We start from the raw sequence: 12,914 nt of genomic DNA on the forward strand, positions 1-12,914 counted from the left end.
TTTAGTTTTTCCCTTATATTCGACTCTTAAATAGTTTTATGTGTAATTCTTCAACAGACTTTGGTATTTTTTCAAGATCTATTTTCTCAATATAGTCAACTTGAAGAAAGCACTGTTAAAGTCTGTTTCTACCTAAAGGCTTTGACATAAAAATAATAGAGTATGCGTCATAATAATTCCAAGTAATGTAGTTCCTTTTGCTATTCTAGCACAGATTCTTCAGTATTAAAGCATGGACCTAAATTCTGAGGATTAGCTTGCTCTTGGTGCTATACCCAAATCAAGTTCCCTTCAATATTTACACATGGAGTTGACAGTAACCTTGTATTTTAGTCTATGCTGCTTAATATAAGAAAAATAAATTAGACAACTTACAAACACTACACATTTATTTCTCATCGTTCCGGATTTTAGGAATCCAAAATCAAATGTGGGTGCAGGTTGTAATCTAGGAGAGCCTGCCTTTTGACTCTTAAAGACCTATGTCCTTATTATGTCCTCAAGTGGCAAGAGGTAAGGGAGATCTCTGAAGCCTTTTACAAAGGGTCTGATCTCATTTGAGAAAGTACCACTTCCATGATTAAGTCACCTCCTCATGTTTCCATCTCCAAATAACATTGCATTAGGGATTGGGTTACAATATGTGAAATTTTGTGAGTTTGATATGTTCCTTTTGGGGGTAAAAAGATACAAATATTCAGTCTGTAGTCCTTTGGAAACCTTGGTGACATTGAGTTCAGTCTTACTTATTCAAGTGAACTAGAAGTATTGAGAGTTATCTAAGCCTATAAAGTTGATTCATGAACACAAGGGGTCTAATCCATCAAAAGATGGATTTTCACTTCAACAATCATTGTAACACAACACTTCAGAATTAATAAATAGCTATACCCTACATGCCTGTTCATTTTGAAACTCAATTTATATTGGTACAGTATTAATTTTTTTATTACTACCTAATTTGAGGTACTTGTAAGATGTTTGGTCATGACTCAGTTTTCATGACAGTGACAATGTATATCTGTTATAATAAAAATGTCTGATGTGCCATTTTGGTCAGGACTAGTAGTAATAACAAGGGCTTTTAGAAGATAATTAGAAGATAAATTAAGGAGCTCCCAGGAAATCAAACTTTTAAGGAAGATACAGTAAGTACTTCCAAAGTTTCTAAAAATGTATCAGTTGAGAATGGTTCTTAGAATTACAAAATAACTAGTTTATACTGGCCTCTGAACCACCCTATTTACTTTGGCTGGTGAAAAAGGATCATTGTCTCAGCAGTCTCCATCACACTTTGGGGACATGAGACTTCACTCACTTTGGAAGTTAGCTAGGTGCTTTTGTCATCCATGACAATGGTTTTCTATCAGAGACCTGGAATAGAAGAGGAAGAAATGATTGAATTCACTCAGTAAACACACAGCTTCTAACAGCCTATGGTAGCATCCATGCTGCCCATGAAATCGTCAGGTGAACAGTGAAGATGGCTCAGTCTTCCAATGTGGAGAGCCTGAGTCATACAAATTTTGATATTATGGGCTGGAGAGATGGCTTAGTGGTTAAGCGCTTGCCTGTGAAGCCTAAGGACCCCGGTTCGAGGCTCGGTTCCCCAGGTCCCACGTTAGCCAGATGCACAAGGGGGCGCATGCGTCTTGAGTTCGTTTGCAGTGGCTGGAAGCCCTGGCACACCCATTCTCTCTCTCTCTCCCTCTATCTGTCTTTCTCTCTATGTCTGTCGCTCTCAAATAAATAAATAAAAAATGAACAAAAAAAATTAAAAATTTTGATATTATGGATCCCCATGATGATAAATCTTAAAGGAATGACTTATCTAAATAGATAGATGATAGATAGATAGATAGATAGATAGATAGATAGATAGATAGATAGATAGATGATAGATAGATAGATAGATAGATAGATAGATAGATAGATAGATAGATTTACTGAGATTAGCTATTGAGTAGTTATAACTGGTGAATTTGAAATCCCCTGAGCACACTTAAGTATTGTCAATAGGTTTGAGGTTCCTTATCCATACAGGACAGAAAACAGTGGGAGATGTAGAATGTTATTACTTTGCAAAGTTTTCATTTGTAGACCAGACACTTGATAAGTTTATACTAGCTTCCATATATATAGATAAGTAGATACATAGATGACAGATAGATTGGTAGATAATAGATAAAGAAAGAAAGAAAGAAAGAAAGAAAGAAAGAAAGAAAGAAAGAAAGAAAGAAAGAAAGAAAGAAAGAAGGAAAAGAAAGAAAGAAATTCGGATATTCTGATTGGGGTCAGTGGTGGTTTGATTCAGGTGTCCTCTATTAACTAGTTCTGAATTCTAGATCCTCAGCTGGTGGAAACTTGGGAATTGAAGCTGCCTGGAGGCAGTGTAGTATTACGGGCTGGCTCATGGGTGTTATATACAGCTTCCCCTGGCCAGAGTTTAGCACATTCTCCTCTTGGTATTGTCCAATTGATGTTGGCCAGGAGGTGATGTCTACCCTGTGCACATGCCATCATTGTCCCTTGCCATCATGGAGCTTCTCCTCAAGTCTGTAAGCCTTTTTTTTTTTTTTTCTTTCTTTTTTTCCCCACAAGCTGTTTTGGGTCAGGTATTTTCTGCCAGCAATGAGAACCTGACTGCAACAGTAAAGTTGGTGTGAAGAGTGGTGTTTCTGCTGCTAGAAACCTGATTGCATGGCTTTTAGCTTTTTGGAGCTAATTATTGAATTATTGAGGAAGGAATGTGGAAGGATTAGAAATCTTGGCCTAGGAGTGCCTTGCAGTACTGTAAGTACACCTTAATGGACTATTCTGGTCAGAGTTGAAAGACCTGAAAACAGTAAGAATTATGGACTGTGAGGCTTGGCTTATGAGGGTGAGAAAGAGTTTTACCGGGACTGGGATAGAAGCAGTTTGTGTGAATGGCTTGAAATTATACCTGTGTCCTGAGAACTTGAGCAAGGTTACATTTCATAGAAATGAATTGATGTGAGCAGAAGAGGTATGGCACAGAAATGAAATTTTTGAGCTCAACCTTCTGTCTGTTCAGCTGCAGTTGTATAGAGATTACAGCTTTTGAGATTTGGCTAGCTGATCTTCATTGGGACAACAGGATGAATGCAGAATCTTTGGAAGTTTCCTGAATGCTGAAGGAGTGTCTTGTTCTTAAAAGTCTGTTTTACTCCCCCTGTACTGACAAGTTGGTAGCCCACCTGGTATTATGAAATATAACAAATGTAGGAAAGAGAGGGTCATTGAATTTGCAAGACAGTTTTGTATTTTGGATATAGCTATTTCCAATGTGAGGAAAGCCTGTTGGATTACCTGCATGGAGGCTTCATGGAGCCATGAGGATGAATTGCTGGTCATAGGAGAGACCCAGTGGAGATGCCAGGACTATGCGATGGCTGCCAAGGAGCACTGCCAGCACAGGATGAAGTTTTCTGAGATTGTGAGGAGCCTAGCTGGAGGGGCCAAATAGAAATTGCAGAGACACAGCACTGGTTAGAATTGACTTGGAGACTTGTCACTGGTTAGACTTGTCAGACTTAGAGCTACAGAGTTTGTTATTTGTCCTCTTTGTTTTAAATCTTACATTTCTTTTTTTTTTTTTTTAATGCTCTTTTTTTTTTTATACCTTTTGTAGTGTGAATGTTTATATTCTGTGCCATTATGGTTTTGGGTTTTGCTTGTTGTCATCTTCTTTGTCTTCTTTGTCATCTTCTTTGTCTTTTTTGGTGTTGCAGCTTATGTAAAAGATTTTGAAATATGGACATGTTTGGACAACATTGGGACTGACAAAAAACTATGGGGACTTTTAAAGTTGGGCTTAATGCATTGCATTTTACATCATGGATGGTTCAGTTTATGGGGAACAGGGGTAAAATGTGATAGTTTGATTCAGGTGTCCCCATAAACATAGGTGTTCTGAATGCTAGGTCCCCAGCTGATAAGAATTTGGGAATTAAAGCCTGCTGGAGGTAGTGTATTATATGGGCTTTTAGGTGTTATAGCCAGCTTTCTCTTTCCAGTGTTTGACATATGCTCCTGTTGCTGTATTCCATCTAATGTTGGCCAGGAGGTGATGTCCACCAGCTACTCATGCCATCATTTTCCCCTGCCATCATGGGGCTTCTCCCCCACACCTGAGTCTGTAAGCCAAAATAAACCTTTTCCCTCACAAGCTGTTTTTAGTCTGGTGAATTCTGTCAGCAATGAAAACCTGATTGCAACAGGGCCCTAGAACATTAGGATATGTTGTTATATCATAAGTAACTTTATAACAAAGGCCTTTTCTTTCCTTAGTACCATGTTATGTTTACTGGATTACAGAGATAAATGAGCTAAGGATGAGCTGAAGAATCCTAAAATGTAGAGCAATTTAGTCAATAGGGGTGGAGAGGTAAAGATGACTAATGTCATGGAAATTTTGGCCAAAAATAATATGAGATTTTTTTTTTTCACATTAAGAGAATTCTCCCCATGAAGGTGTCATGAAAAAAGAGTCTAACCCAGCTGGGAACCTACCAGTCTGCAGTACAGAGTTGAAACTTTGAAATAGAGCCTTAAAGACTTCAAAGTTTTACTATTATCTCCAGTGAAATGACCGACAATGCCTTTCTAGATCACAAAATCAAACAAGCAAAGCCCATGGCTTCACAATTAGAGTGCAGCATAAAGAATTAAGATGAACATTGTAATGTTCTGTCACATAGGGATATGTACATATAATATGTAGGTGTGTAGGGTAGTAAAGACATTTAAAATTCATGTTCTCATAAAATTTTCAACAAGCAATGCAATATTTTTCTCTGTAGTCCTCATCTCTACATTAGATCTCTATAGAGATCTGTCTTTGAAATACTTCTCTTCATCCTTGGTAACCACCATTCTACTCTGTTTCAATGTAGGTGAATTTTCTTAGTCTTCACAGATATGTGATTTGGGCAGTCATTTTCTTTGTTTGTGTGATTTATTTCATTTAACTTAACGTCTTCAGCTCTATGCCTGTTGTCAGTAATGGTAAGATATCATTCTTTTTGTTGTTGTTGTTTTGGTTTACTTTTTGAGGTAGGGCCTTGCTCTAGCCCAGGCTAACCTGGAATTTTCTTTGTTACCTCCCAGTAACCTTGAGCTCACAGTGATTGTTCTAGCTTGGCCTCTGAGTACTGGGACTAAGGGCATTAACGACCAGTCTTTTTTTTTTTCTTTATTTAGTCATTGGTTCATGTAGACTTAATTTTAACAGAGTAGCTATTATTAATTAATGCTGAAATTAACATAGAAGTACAGATTTTTCTATAAGGGAGTGGTATATTGCTCTTGCCAAGCAGAACAGTCAATCACATTTTAGACTCATTGCTAATATTTTGAGGAACACCACTCTGTTATTCATGATTTATACTCTGATTTATATTTTATCAACAATCTATATGGGTTATTATTTTTCTCTAATAATTGCTAACAATTTTTATTTTTAAAAATTTTTTAAAAAAATTTCTTGTTTCTTGAGGTACAGTCTTACTGTAGCCCAGGCTGACCTGGAATTCACTAGGTATTCTCAGGGTGGCCTCGAACTCATGGTGATCCTTCTACCATTGCCTCCCGAATGCTGGGATTAAAGGCGTGTGCCACCACATGCAGCCGATTTTTATTTTGACAAGAGCCATCCTAACAGGTGGAGGTGACATCTATTTTTTTTTTAATTTAATTTATTAGTTTTCTTTTCAGTAAATACAGGCAGTTTGGTACCATTATTTAGGCTCATCTGTGGTCTACCCCCTCCCATTAGACCCTCCTTGTTAATGAAAATGGGTCGTGCATTGTGGAGTTAGCCCCCAGTTATTGGTATGATAAATGTCTCTGCATATCATGACCCAACATGTGACTCTGATATTCTTTCCGCCCCCTCTTCCGCAAAATTTCCCTGAGCCATGTTGGGTTCATTTTTGGTCTGCTTCAGTGCTGAGGTGTTGGGGGCCTCTGAGGCTCTGGCTCTTTAATTTGGTAGGAGTTGATTTTTCTCTGCGTTGATCTCCTTCCCCTTTGTGCTGGTACCTGGATCACAGGAAAACATCACCCTTGCTTATTTCACCAGTTGTCCTTAGTTTCAGTTGGGCCCCTTTTGAGGTATGTTGGGGCAGCTCTCTTCTTAGGATCTGCATCTATCTGGAAAAGAGAAGGAGATTCTCCGACAGAGAGTAAGTTAGCACCTGGAAAATTGAGATAACACTTTTTTGATAGACACTATGGTAGGTTTAGGCCCTCTTATACCCCGTGATTGATGGTAGCTTGATATTGTAGAGTGGGCTTGTGTTTGGGTATGGTTCTGACTTGTTTCCCAGCTCCAGCTATGGGTCTAGTACCACTGAGTGGATCAGTTAGCCAAATCAAGAGCAATTGATTCCTCACCATGGCTGTGTACCACTATTGCACTTGTGTGGGCATCACATCCGGTTATTTGTTGCTAATTAGGTTAAACAATGTGTTGCTTGGACAGATCTTGGTCATTTCCCCCAGTCACCTATGTAGCGCCTTCTGGCACTAGACACGCTGACTGTCTGGGGACTGACTCTGTCCTGGCTTCCAGCCATGTCATTCCATTTTACGTGTCAGCTGCGTATGGAGTCTTCAGCAATGGGGTCTTACCACTGGTTTATGTGTATTTCCCTGATGGGTGAAGTTGAGTACTCTCTCAATCCCTGTTGGACATTTATATGCTTTCTTTGGAAAGTGGACTGCTGAAATCCCTTGTCCATTTTCTTAATCAGGTTATCACATACTTTTTCTTTCCTATTCTTTCCTTCTTTCCTTCCCTTCTTTCCTCCCTTTCCTTTTCTTTCTTTTTTCCTTTATACTTTAGGTATGATTCATTTAACATATTTTTTTGGTGATCAGATTTTTTTCTTAATTTGCAAATTTTCTTTTCATTTCCTTGATTATTTTTCTCTATGACACTACAACTTGCTTGTAAAAATTCTGGTTTCACAATCTATTAGTATAAAAATTAAATTTATACCCTCCATCGACTGTCTTTGCACTAAGCACAATTTTTTTTTCCCATCCACGTTTTGGTTTTTTACCTATCTTCATGTTGGATTTAGGATGGGGTGGAGGTAAGAACTGAACAGCCATTCAAGTAAAAGACCAATGGGCTAATGAGAAAACAAAAAACATAGTGAGACTTCAATTTGCTCAAAATTAAAAATCAAAGTACAGAGGAAAAATAGAAAATTGAAGCCTCTTTAGAACAACTGGGTATCTATGTAGTAAGAAAAAAATCTAGACTAAACAACCAAAAAAGAAACTTGTAACCCCCCTCATAAAAAAGAAAAAAGAAAGAGAAGCTTCTCTCTTCAGATGGTGATGACCACTGGGATATCCAAAAAGACAGCATAGTGCTGAGAAGAAGGGATGGAGGATTGTCCAGCACTGAAACATCTCACACCCTCCAAGGTGCAGGGTCCATTGTGGAAGAGGTGCAGAAAGAATGTAAGAGCTGAACAAAGGGTACCAGTCCTTACATACAACTGTCTGGACAGAAATTGGCCTCTATTTCCAAGACCTTGCAGTGCCTAGTAATACCTACACGACTCTCAGAAGAAAAAGAAGATGAAATCAAACTAAAAGAGAGACTAATGGAGAGGAGGAGATATGACGGAGTGCAGAGTTATGAAGGGGAAAGTGGGGGAGGGGAGGGGAATACCATGGTTTGTTGTCTGTAAGTATAGAAGTTGTCAATTTTCTACATACATATATATATATATATATATATATATATATATATATATATGTAATATATATATATATATATATATATGTATGTATATTAAAGCCTGCATTTAGTCATAGAACCCAATGTCAAAAATGCAAAACTAAAAATCCTAAAACATTACAGAGGTGATAATTCAAATGACCTTAAATTTTGTGCTGGTGTTTTAAGTATAACATCAACATTGCTAATAGGAAAGGTCTATTATCCAAAATACACCTACTATATTTGACTAAACGAAACAAGCAACTACATTTTTAAAATGGTCCAAAGACTAAAGTAGGCACTTCATCAAAGAAAATATGCAGACAGCCAATAAACAAACATAAGTTGTTCATCATATCAGGAAAAATACAAACCACAGTCATAACAAAATATCTCCACTTAAATAGTATAACAGACGAAAGTCTAGGACACTGAGGACCGCCAATACAAGCAAGGGTGTGTGGCAGACAGGGCTTCTCTTCACTGCCCATAGAAATACAGAATATGCTTTACCTACTTTGGAAGACTATTTAATCCTCTCTTAAAAAAATGAACATATCTCACCATATGACCTAGAACTTCTTGGTAATTAGTCCCTAAAGGAGAAATTTTATCTCTCCTCACATAAGAAGTTACATAAATATATCATTTTTACCAGGGTTGTGTACAACCAAAATGCCCTTTAATAGTTTTATGGAAAGTTAGAGTGTGGCACATAGAACACTGTTGTATTATCCGCCATTTAAAGAAATGAGCAGCCAATTCATAAGAAGATGTGGAAGAAACTTAAATGACTCTTTCATTATAAAAGGACCAGTAGAGAGGCAGAGGTAGGAAGATCGTCGAGAGTTACCAGCCACTCTGAGAATGCAGATGAATTCCAGTCATCCTGGGCTACAGTGAAACTTTATCCCCCCCCACCCCGCGCAAAAAAATAAATAAACCAATATGGAAAGGCTATGTACTATGTGATTCCAATATGAGATTTTGGGGAAAAAAGTATGGCAATAAAAATTACACTAGTAATTGTTATGAATTGGGGAGGAAGGATGAAGGTATAGGCCACACAAAAATTTTAAGGCAGTGAATCTACAAGTTACAAGTTATAAGGGTAATTATCTAGAAGTGTTAACTATTTTCAAACGTACAAAGAATGTGAAACACTAAGAAAGGATTGTAAAGTCACCTTTGAGAAGCAGTCATATTTGATTGTAGTTTCATCAGTTGTATAAAATGTATTCTACTCTTGGGGAGGATGTTGATACAGCCAGCAGCAAAGCAGCAGCGGCAGAGACTATATTACAAATGCCCATATCTTGTCAGTTTTGCTGTTAGCTTGAAACTTTACTTATAAAGGTGTTAAGGGGTCCTTTGCTGAAACTGTAAGAAAAGGTTTATTTCTAAGTGCTCAGTAACATGTCCCTGTGGTCCAGTATTTTCTGCGGAAGGAAAGTGAGACAACATACCAGAACAGTTTCTGATCATTTCCTGCTTTCTCCCTTGAAACAGTATATAAAAACAAAACCTTCTCTTTGTTCCTTTCCACTGTAAAACAGGTTAGAAAACATAGGCAGGTCACTTTCTGACCCTCTCCTTCCTTTGTGTTCTGAAGAACCTCTGGTGGGAGATGCACTTCCCGTATGCAAAAGAAAGGACTTTCTACAGAGACATAAGAGAATCCTGGTCAGCTGGCCTTGCAGTGTGTCCTCAGATCATTATCAGCGACTAAACCCTTGTGTGCTCTAATCATAGCTCTGCACAGTTGTCCAAGAAAACACCCAGATATCTCTCATATCACTTAAAGCAAACTTTTTACTTTTCTTACTCTGTCTTTTGTTACAGGGCCATAGACATAGATGCAGAGATAAACAAGGAAAATCTGTAGTTCTTTCCTTTGCATATTTATGAGAAAGAATGTCAACAATGAATTCTCAATGAGACTTTTTGTTGTATAACAAACAGTACAATAAGCAGATTGGATCATGTGAAACCATCATAAAATACTATTCCAAAGTTTTGTTTTCCTTTGCTCCCAAACCTGAAATTGTTTAAATAATTAAGCCTTGTTGGGCTGAGATATTATCAATATTTTTGGCTATTAATTTCAGTGACATGTTATTTTGGAGGAATTTCTTACTCTTCCAAGGTGAATGATGGTATACTTCCAAATTAGAGTAAGCTCTTTCTTCTCTCTGTGAGGAGTAAAGTGTAGAGTATGAAGAAGACCAAATAGGCTCTTCTGGGAAGTGGTTGAAGCTTATGTCATCAGAAAAATATTGAGAATTTACACAACAGCCTTCACTTAACAAACTGTTAGCAACAGAATTTTTGCTTTGAAATGGGAACATCAAAATATGTCACAACCAGTTAATTTGTTATCAAATGCCTCTTTACATTAGCTTGCTGAAACACTCTATGTAGCAGATGGCAGAGGTCTACAAGGTCAACTGTGGGATATTAAATGCTGAGTTTCCAAACATCTGGATACTTTTATGAACCAAAAGGAAGGTAAAATATGGGTAGGTATCATTAGCTCTTCCATAGTAATGTGACACACTATAGTTCCTTATAAGTCAGCCATGGGGATTATAATTTTGATAGAACACATCACAAAAGGAGTTGTCCTTCTGAGCATCAATCCTTTCCCATCACACCTGCACAGATAGTTTATTTGCTGCGCCCTCCAGCAATGAGCAGCCTGATGGTGATAGAAGTCATCAGCATGCCCACAAGCACCATCTGTGCAGGAGTTGGGCTAATGAGGAAATAAGTAGTGACTGTGAGGCTCTGGAGGAGTGAAGGGAGAGGACAAGGTGGTTGGATATTTAACTCCATGCATCCCAGAGGTGGATCTTCATATAACAGTGGTTGGAACTCGTGAATTTGCATTAAAATTATAAGGGAAGCTCTTTTAGATTTCTAATGCTTACATCATACTTCACATCAATTGATTGCACATCTCTACTGATGGGACCCAGAGAATATCAGGGTAAAACTCTTGATGATTTTCATGGGACCATAATTCTGAATCTTACTGACAGAAGAAGTAAGAATCTGAGTTCATTCTGCTCTTTACATACAACTTTGTAGTTAATGTATGATTTTATACTACACAGTTAACTTATAGAGTCTGGCCTAGAGTATTATAGTTGGGGAGTCTTAGATTTGCTGAATTTCAACAAGATACTTGCATGGTTCATATTCACATGAAAATCTGAGGAGTACTGAATTAGGATATTGTTTTTTATGGTAAATCTTGAGGAAATAATTTAAGATTAAATTATTGCAGATTTCAGGGCTGGAGAGATGGCTTAGCGGTTAAGCGCTTGCCTGTGAAGCCTAAGGACCCCAGTTCGAGGCTCGGTTCCCCAGGTCCCATGTTAGCCAGATGCACAAGGGGGCGCACGCGTCTGGAGTTCGTTTGCAGAGGCTGGAAGCCCTGGCGCACCCATTCTCTCTCTCTCTCCCTCTGTCTTTCTCTCTGTGTCTGTCACTCTCAAATAAATAAATAAAAATTAAGGTATGCATTAGTGTTGTGGTGTAAATGGAAACTATCCCTGATATACTTATGTGTTGGAAGACCCAGGCTGTCAGTGCTGTTTGTGAAGTCTGTGAAACCTTGTTGTACAATATAGATTACTGAGGGGAAGCCTTGATAATTTATAGCATGAACTGTACTTGCTGGTTGTGGATGCACTATGACTAGCCAGCCTTCTGCTCAATAGTCACACCTTCTCTGCCACGATGGGCTATATTTCTGGAATGTAAAGCTGAAATGTACCATTGCCATCCTTAAACTGCTTCTTGTTAGGTGTCTTGTCATGGCCTCAAGTAAAGTAACTAAGACATGGGAACTTGTTACTGTGTCATGATAGTCCAGGAGCTTAATGATAAACCATTGCTGAGATAGGTCTGGGGCTCTCATAAACAAAAACCATGATGTGAATTGTATAATCATGTGAATGTATATGTAGTAATTAGCCATGACAGTAGACAGAATAGAATCTCCTTGTTGACCTCTGTGTTCTGCAGCCAGATTGTTTGGGATAAACGAACAAATGTTAAGCATACTTGCATCAGATCTTCATGATGATGGTTACTATTACTTCATTATGTTTTTCCAGGCTTAAGCAAAACTAGACATGCCAGCATTTTTCTTGCTCTTTTTCCAATCTTACTCATAGTCACATAATTTTAAAAAGCTTTGATCTCTGTTCTTTAAAAAACTACTCACCTTTCGGTCTTTATTCATATATGTGATTTTCTTTAATTGTTTTGCAAAGGCCAGCTGTTCAGGTTATACATTCTTCCTTTCAAAGATTTCCAAGAATGTAAGTATTGTTTTGCTGACCTAACATCTACCTCTGCTGATGACTTAAGCTGTATGGAGCAATGGATCATAATTATCTGTGTTCACTGATTTGTCTTCACTGACTATAGGGGCTAGCACAATGAGGAGGGCAGTGAATAGTTGTTTGAATAGCTAATAGGTACTTGGAAAAATCAATGCACTGATATCCCCCAGCAAAGGAAATTAACAGTTCAAATGTTCCTAAAGTATGAGGATAAAAAGTATTGGAATTACTGACCTGTGGATGAAGCCCGTATTAGGAATGCTAAGCATTTCATTTCCCTGAAAGATTTATTAGCATACTGAGTATATTTCTAATTTGCTTCTTCTTCATGAATTAGTAAGTCAGTGTTTGTAGAAACTTTCTAGGACAAAACTATCATATGTAAAGAAAATTAGTTGTATTTTCACCACTCACCAAACTGCTTCTTGGCATTACTTTACTATATTGCAAATCATATTAGATATGACATTAGTGGTGTTAGTGGCCACCTTCCTGTCTTCAAAGAAAGCTTCTCTGAGCATGTAAACACATAGAATATGCAAAGTTATAAGATAAAAAGAGGAAGTAAGAGAAAGTTAGAAATAGCAGATGACAAAGATGAAGTAGAAGAAGAGAAGGAGAAGGAGAGGGAGAAATGTATGAACAAACAAGAAGGGAAGGAAGGAGGTAAGAAAAGGAATAGAATTGCTGATTTCTTCAGTAAATGTATCATGCAGGCCTGTGCTAACATTTTGATGAGTGTTTTAGAATTTTTCCCTTTAGTATTTTTAGAAAAGAATTAAAATTCAAATTCCATA

The sequence above is a fragment of the Jaculus jaculus genome, chromosome 11 (assembly GCF_020740685.1).
Source record: "Jaculus jaculus isolate mJacJac1 chromosome 11, mJacJac1.mat.Y.cur, whole genome shotgun sequence".
NCBI classification, from domain to species: Eukaryota; Metazoa; Chordata; class Mammalia; order Rodentia; family Dipodidae; genus Jaculus; species Jaculus jaculus.